This window comes from Camelina sativa, chromosome 15 (genome assembly GCF_030686135.1).
Source record: "Camelina sativa cultivar CO46 ecotype springtype chromosome 15, ASM3068613v1".
In the NCBI taxonomy this organism is placed as follows: Eukaryota; Viridiplantae; Streptophyta; class Magnoliopsida; order Brassicales; family Brassicaceae; genus Camelina; species Camelina sativa.
In genome coordinates this window covers 14,897,319-14,905,973 of record NC_141894.1, presented here as the reverse complement: position 1 = coordinate 14,905,973, position 8,655 = coordinate 14,897,319, and the positions used below count along the sequence as shown (strand labels likewise).

The following is an 8,655-nucleotide window of genomic DNA, read 5'->3' as shown; positions in this document are numbered from 1 at the left end:
ATCGACCACTTGACCGAGTGGCGGTTCGAGCAGCCGGTCGAGCCAGGTGCCGCGTCCAAGGAGAGAGGCAGTTGAGGAAGATCCTGAGAGGACCGAAAGTGAGGAGGAAAGAGAGCCTACTCTCAATGAGTTTATGAGAAGACACAAGGCCAAGGGGAAGAGGCCAGCTGTTGAAGTTGAGCAAGAAGAGAGTGAAAATGAGAGTGAGGAAGAAAGTGAAGAAGAAGAGTTGATGGATGATGGAGAAGCTGAGTCTTGTGGGCTGTCAAAGAGGCAGCTTTATGATGCTTTCATGAGGATGGAGTTCTTGGGAACTAGATATCCTCACAAGGAGACCATGGAGAAGCTTGCCATTGATGAGGATGTGGAATATCTCTTTGAGAAGAGCAATCACACCAAGTTCATGGGGCTTTGCATGGAGGGCTACAAAGAAGAGAGTTGTGAGTTCCTTGCCACTGTCAAGCTGCATACATATGCAAGGAAGGATCCTGAGGTTGGAGCTGGTCACATCTCCTTTACTATCAAAGGGAAGAAGCATGAGCTTTCAATGAAGAGTATAGCCAATGTGTTTGGTTTTGAGGTTGGGAGCAATAGGAGTTTGATGGTTCCAAGGGAAGAGTTGTATGCTGTGTGGGAAACCATTGGAGACAACAAGCTCTACTCATCCTCCAACTCCAAGAGCTCAAGGATAAGGAGCCCAGTCCTAAGGTACTACCACAAGGCTCTTGCCAACACCTTCTTTGCAGGGAAGGAAACTGGGAACATCAATGAGGGAGAGCTAAAGATGATTGACTTGGCTCTTAATGGAGTGATCTTTCAAGCAAGGAATGGTGCCATCATCCTTGGGAGCACAGTGGAGACTGATCTAGGAATGGTGCTCATTGACCACATGATTCAATTGAGAAGTTGGGTAGGAAAGTTGGAGAACAAAGGGTCAAGAGGGGAACTTACCATTGGAGGCATCATCACTCCAATCCTTCAAGCTGCTAGAGTTCCACTTAGAGGAGAAAGTGTCTCACCAAGATGGATTGACTCAATCTACCTCACTTCTACTCTCATCCTAGCCAAGGAGATGCATCAAGAGAACCACATTTTCAACTTTGAGCTTCCAACACTTGGGAAAAAGCAACTCATATTGCCTAACCAAGAGCTCACCACCATTCAATAGGGAGCCAACATTGACTTTTGGCCAGCTGAGGAACATTGGTTTGTTGGAGTGGTTCAACCTAGAGTTGAGGAAGCTGGGAATGCACAAGTAGCTGATGGAGAGGAGCAGTTCTACTTTGAAGATTATGAGCCCAACCCAAGAGATAGTAGAGGAGTGAGGGAGAATGTCAAGAGGTTAACTCTTTTGCAAAAATGGGGCAAGTAGCATGGAAAGAGGTTTGATAAGCTGAAGAAGAAGGTGACCAACATGGCTAAGTCTATCAAAGGCTTAAAGAAGGAGATTGCTGAGCTGAAGAGTGGAAACTCATCTCCTAGCCATTCAAGCCCTTTGAGGAGAAGTAGCTCAACTAGAGCACTTTCAAGGGTTGCGAATCCTGTGGAACCAGCTAGGGCTTCAATGTATGAGCCAAATCAGAGGAAGAGGAGCTCAAGTACCCGAGAACATCAATTTTCGAGGCACTCGACCAGGTCACTCGAGCACACACTCGACCGAGCACCTCCAATGCACTCGGCCGAGTACCAGCCCAGATCACCCTATGGCTTCCCACCTCCAGCTGCTTATCCAGGTTATCCATTATACCCTCCCATTCCACCTCAATACTACATGGATCCAGCTCTCTACCAGCAGTTTTGCCAGCAGCAAGGTCAACATTTTGACATCCGCGGTCCAGCTTGACCCCCCCACTCGGACACGCACTTAACCGAGTCACGGTCGATCGCCGTCGTCGAGCTGCCCCAAAGTCCATCTCCAAGTCACCAACAAGACCCCAACTACTCCTATGACAGCATGTAGATGGATGTGGACAACTTCTTCCACAATCCCTAAGGTACCAACATCACCTTCACTTGTAAATATCATTGCATTTCATATTGTGTTTTGTTGTTTTTGATCTTGAATCCTCAATCCAGTTTCTTTCACGCAGAAGACTGTGTGATTTAAGTTTGGGGGAGGGTTTGAGATAGCATTTGATGTTGTGTTTTGTATTCTTATTTCAAATTTTTATCATCATCATGTTAGCACTTGCATAAGCATCTAAGGCATAGAAAAACCATAAAAAATTGAAAAATTTTGAAAAAATCTTCATAAAAAAAGAGTGTTCATGTAGTTTGCATTGCATATTAGGATCTTGTTTAGCATGTTTCATGTAGAATTGTATAATAGTTGCATTAGGGATCTATGATGAGTATTTTCTTGTTAGCTTGCTTAATTCACTAGACTAGGATCAATGCCCAAGTTATTAGTACTTTGATGCTAGTTGAGTAGTTAGAAGAATAAGATTGAACCAAGCCTTGAATTCTTGCATTGTATTTGGTCTAAATTGAAGCATGTTGTGATTTGAAACCATTTCCTATTTATAAGAACCTAATATTGACTTTTAATTATCAATATGTGCATTGCTTTAAACTCATGGATACCATATACATACTTGGATCATCTTTCTCCTTTTTACCACTCTTGTTGATCCAAGTAGCTGATTTCCTCATTAAGATCAGTTCTCCTACCCCTAAACCAAACCTTCTTTCAAGCCTTGTTTATTCTTGAGTGTGTAAGGCCTATTTTTGGGATTGAGCTTGGTAGAAAGTGTTAGGTTTGAACTGACAAGAGTAAGACCTTGTGTAGTTCTAGTTTGCATTTTTCAAACTAGATAGGACTAGGTGGTTCACTTGTTGGGTTTGGGACTTGGCTGTTATAAAAAGAAAAGAAAGAAAAGAGAAAGAAAAAAAGGGTAGAGTCTTTAAGAGGAGATTGTGTTTAAGCAAAGTCTAGTGAAAGGATGGGAAGTAAAATGTTGTTTAAGATGGTTCTAGTTAAGAAAAAGAAAAGAAAGAAAAGAAAAGTTTAGCAAAATGCTTATATGTCTTAAGAATAAGAAGAAAAGAGAACCATAGCAAATAAGTAAGAATCCCCCATTCCACTAGAAAGATCAAATAAGAAAACATCTCCTAAGACTTGAAAACAAAAAGAGAAAAGGGTTAAAGAGAAAAGAAGAAGTAAAGGGTATCACTAGGATCATTTGGGTTTAGATTGCTAGGATAAACACTTTGGGTGCCTTTGGGTAGACAAGGTTTTATTCTTGTATGTGTCTAGGTGTTCTTACCTTTAGCATTCTTCTAAAGCTCAATCTATTTTCATGAGAGAACCTTGATATTGACAAGCCCCACTCTAAAAAGAGACCATCATTGTCTCAAAACCCTTTATTGCCAAGCCAAATGAGTTTAAGCATTGCTTAGAATTGATTCATGTTCTTGTTTAATGAATGTTAAAGGAAATGGTTGATTTGAATGCATGTGTATATCTAAGGCTCAAATCAATAAAGGTTGTGAAATGCTTGTCTAAGGTCTTTAATTCCAGCTCATTCAACTTGCATCATAGTATTAGTAACTTGGACATTGATTCTAGATGGTCTATTTGCAAGCTTTAGGAGCTGAGATCCCACTTTCAAACCTCACTTACCTTCTTATGTCTTGCTTATTTGCTTGAGGGCAAGCAAAGACTAAGTTTGGGGGTGTTGATGTTCATATATTTTACCTTGTTTTCCCTTAGTTTATTCACATCTTTTGCATCTTTTGCTATCCATTTAGGCCATTATTGTGTAGCTTTAGCACTAATCATGCATTAGGGTTTAGTTGCATTGCATTTGCATCTTTTCATGCATAAACAGGTGATTTTGGAGCTTAAGGAGCATGGAAGCAATGGAGAAGAGATGTGAAGCAATCATGAGGAGGAAACAAGGGAGTTAAGGCTGAAGAACCAAGGTCCAGAGTCCAACTCGACCGCACACTCGACCAGACACTCGACCGTGTGCTGAGGAGGACTCGACCGAGTGGAGATTGCACGAGAGAAGCCAGCTCGACCAGCCACTCGACCGAGCACTGGTCGTGTTGACCGAGCCGTTGACTACTTTGACTTTTTATATTTTTAGGGCTTCCACCTCCTCACCTATATAAGGCCTTGTACCTGCAGCCACCAAAAGAGTCCAGTTTTTTAGATATTCTCTAAACCTAGTTTTTACCCTTTTGGGAATTATTCCTTTTGCACTTTTATTTTTCTTAGATCTTGTACTTGAAAAAGACTAAATTCCTCAATATTGTTAGTTTCATAACTTTCTTAATATTGAGAATTTGAGTTTGATCCTTTCATTAATATTGAAGATCTTTGTTTCATCTTTCTGATAATGCAAGTTTCAATATTTTCTGGGTTTTTGACTTTGTTCATCATGTATTGTTGTGAGTAGTTTCCTTAGGATCTTGAGGATGGGTTAGGCTAGGCTTTGTTTGAGGTTTGTTTGCTTTGGTCAAGCTTGATTGTTGTAGATCTCTTCTAGGGTAGATGTTCTTAATGCTGATCCTATATCTGAGAGGGTAGGATCTGATCTTAAGCTAAGGCTAGATCTAGAGCTTACCATCTTGCTTGCTAAGAGATTAGAGGTTTTGCTTGGTATGAGACATATTGCTTAATGCCTGCTTGTGTAGATTCTTTACTTTGTGAGAACAAGTCTAGAGATGCATAGGTTTGATTGATTCTTGCCATGAGAGTGGAAGAAGCTTGTCTTAGATTAATGTGTCTAGAGATTAGCTCAAAGCTTTGCTTGAGATTTGTTGGCCAAAGTGTGATAGCCTCATTCATTAGTCTAGCCCATGAATCCCTCCTCAAGGCCTTCTTTGTTTATTGATATCTTAGTCTTAATCCTGTTGCTTGCTTGTTGTTTAATTTGATTCTTGTGTTGCTCTGTTTTTCTAGCATTGCTCTGTTTTCCGGATTTAACCAACTCGACATCCCACTCGACCTACACTCGGTCGAGTGCTTGCTCGAGTTCATCCCCAGAACTTTGGTTTATGATTTGTGATTGTCCTGTTTCATTCCTGTTTCATTCTAGTTGCATTCATTTAGTTTTCAGTTCATTAATTGTCTTGCATTAGTTCATTAATAGTAGTTTCTATTTCTGTTCTTGCTTCACTACTGTTACAATCATTCAATTTCATTTGCATTTAGTTCTTAGTTCTTGTAGTTTATTTTCTGCATCTTTACATTTTCATCTTAGGATTGTTAGTGACAAACAATCTTCATATTTGTCTTAACTTAGATTCTTATGCATATCTTAATTGTTCACAAACACTCATTTAGGATTGATACCTCTTATACTGCAACAGCATAAGGGGAATTGAAACACCCATTCATCATTCCATTCATATCTCACTATACATTCATCATCATCATCACACACCACATAACAAATACTTGTTTCAAGAGGCCTGTGTAATTTAGTCCATGAGCTATACACTCTAAGCACTTCAACGTGTACACACCACAGTCACCTTGTTGATAGTTCTGTGGGAGTGTTTTCACCCGGTAGTAACTAAATGCCACCGCCCCGATATTCTCATCTTTGTACCTCTAGTGATATGCTTGTATCAAGCGTGGGATCATTTTTACGAACGGCTTACACTTCTTTTGTAGAATCTCGTCGCTTCTACCGCTGTTTATGCTATCGTAAACTCTTAGCCTTCGCTGGACTAAGTCAGCTTCGATGGCTACCCAATGGTTGTTAACGAGGTTGTAAGGGAAGAGCAGGGTGTCTACATCGTCAACCCACACCTTGTGTGTCATTCTTTATTTTGGCAGCCTTTCCACGTACGTCTCAAAACAACCTTCTCCAAAAACCCATTTCTTAGAGGCTTCCATTTGACGGAATTCGAATGCCCACATACTAACAAACAACGGATCGAGGAAAGCAATGCGATATGTTAAATATGGGGATGGCGTTTGTGTCCCCCTAATACGGAACATATGCATACATGTAACCATGTGCTGCAACACGAGTGACATCTATCAGGCATTAGTATACCATAGTTAACTGCGTCAGATGTTATGGAACAAAACTACGAAGCTTACCGCATCCAATAACCAGCCAAATGTTACGAAGATTACCGCATCCTATAACCAGCCGAATGTTGTAGTTGGCCACAATTGTTTAGGGGTCAGGAGGCGAAAATAAAATTCGGCATTTCCAGTGCAAGGTACTTTAGCCCTGAATACCAAAATTAACAAATCAGTTATAAATCGTAGTTGATATCCGAATATAAACACTAATTATATACAACTCTAAATGAACACTTACAAATCATCAGTTAGGAAGGACTTCAGCTTTGCAATTTTCTCAGGACTTGCCTCAATAAAAGGATCGTACACTGCGGGAGATAGGACTACAGTGTGGCTTTTACGTTGGGTAATTAATGCAACTCGCATTGATTTGTCATTAGGGCTTAACCCTATGTTAGTGCCCACTGGATCTACTAATAGAAGATCAAGCTCTCTTGAGGGAGGAAACACCTTTTGTAACAGATGTGCAAAATACCTGGCTTTCTCCTTATCTTTCAGTGTATGAGATGATGCAGGAGTACTGGTCCCCTCGGTTAAATCCACAACAGATTCACACTTTCGATCCGACCATATAGGGTTACCACCACTTACCGGATGGATAAAATTAATAGGAACGGGTTGAGCACCTGCTCCATCTACTTTGTCATTATACTTTGCTCTTTTATCACCTTCCTCTATCTGCCAACTCTGTAATCTTTTGCCACGCTGTACACTGTCTACCATCTGCTTTGGAATTCGCTCTACACTTGCGGCTGCGTTGTCCTCTGGTTCGATTTTAATACTCCCAGACCACATGACCTTATCCTTAATGGCTAACGGATTCCTAACACAACTAGCAACTTTATAACCATCCTCGTCTGAATGCTTTATCTGATATAGCCATGACTTGAAAAAAGACATATATTTGACGTTATATACAAGAAATTTGAAATATAATATGACGCTGTTAAACTAGAGACAAAGTATACAAATTGCAAAATTTGTGTGTACGAAAAAAATCATATATCAAAATAATTACAAAATTATACAACTTCACAACACTACAAGAAAATTGAGTTTTGGTAGCATCGGAATAACGCTATCTAACGATACCATAGCGTTTGAACAAACGCTATATCTGCGCCCGTGATAATAGATCAAATACTTTAGATAGCGGTTTTCTGTTATGCTATTGTATTGGCTTAAACAATAGTGTTTATTTATCTGTAATTAAATACTATATATAATGCAATTATACTTTATAAACATCTGAGATCTGAATTTGAATTTTGAATTGTAAATTTTAAAATTTTGTAATTTAGTTTATAAAGCAAGGTAAAATCAATAATATTAATTATAATAATTTACAAAGACAACCATTTTTATCTTAATATTACAAAATGTAGAAAAGAAAAAAAAAACTTAAAATTGCAAAACTTATTCTTTGAACTTGGAAAAAAAACCACCAAGTCATTATCGCCTTCTATTTTTTTCTCCATCTTCAAAAACTTCTATATTTTCCTCCTTTGCATTCAAATATATCAAGTTTTGTTGTTGGCATCTTCCACCCGTTTCTTACTTCGGGTTTTCATATCTGAAACAATCAAAATATGCACAAAGAAAAAGAGAGGACAAAACGAGAATAAGAAAACACAAATTCAATAACTAGTCAACAAGAAAAATAAAAATAAAAGTAACGAAACAAAACTAAGATCTGATACCAAAACCCTAAGATTCGTAGGAAGATCCAAATGAAGATCGAAAGGGAAAAAGACTCAATCAATCTGAAGAACTTCCCCACAAGAAATAGGTTTAACTGAGACAAGAAGATTAGAGTAATTTTTTCTTCAATTTTTTTTTTAAAATAACAGATCTGAGAAGATGTAAAAAATCAAAACATTGAAGTAAGCGAGATTCTTACAGATCTGGGAATATGGATCAGAGAGAGTGCCAAGTCTAGCAAAAGAGCTCCGATCTATGAATCGACGGAGAAGAAGAGGAAGAAGAGGAAGAAGAGGAAGGAGAGGAAGAAGTGTGTGTGAGATTGATGATGTCGATGGAGTGTCTGTGTGCGGCAAGAGAGGAAGTGAGAGGAAGACAAAAAGACTTAAGTAAACTAGGTTTAAGAGAGTAAAAATAAAAGAAATAAGAGAGAAAAACGGTGACCATTAAAAAATAATGTTTTTCACCAACGTTATATATCATAGCGTTTGTTAAATTAAAAACGTTATGAAAAAATCAGGCATAAGTCAACTATAACATAAACCCACAAACCGCTATCTTATAATGCTATTGATACTCTTTTTTCTTGTAGTGCAATACTGAAATTAATATTGTTTCCTCGAATAGATAAATACAAAGACTTTATACTGAACATTAGATATATAATAACAATTTTATCAATACGGTACGCAGATCATACCTCCTCTATTTTTGGTTCGTTATTTCTTATTGTACGAGGTCCTTGCGTATGCGCTCCTTCATCCGTTGAGTTGATAACAACTTTCTTCAATAGTTGAACGTCACTCTCAAAGTTACCCATCCTACTCTCCATACCTTGAAGTTTGTACACAACTTCCGTTATTGCTCTAGAAAACGATATCTCAATATTATCCATTTTCGCCCCT

At 38.7% G+C, this 8,655-nt stretch overlaps 1 long non-coding RNA gene across 1 annotated transcript; it reads right to left on the bottom strand.

The window, feature by feature from the left end:
- Positions 1-7,350: 7,350 nt before the first annotated feature.
- LOC104746873 (uncharacterized) lies at positions 7,351-8,283 on the bottom strand. The gene is made up of 3 exons (XR_761011.3): positions 7,950-8,283; positions 7,750-7,844; positions 7,351-7,622 (listed from the first exon to the last, which is right to left on the bottom strand). It is a non-coding gene; the product is annotated as an uncharacterized LOC104746873 (long non-coding RNA).
- Between the last annotated feature and the right edge of the window lie 372 nt (positions 8,284-8,655).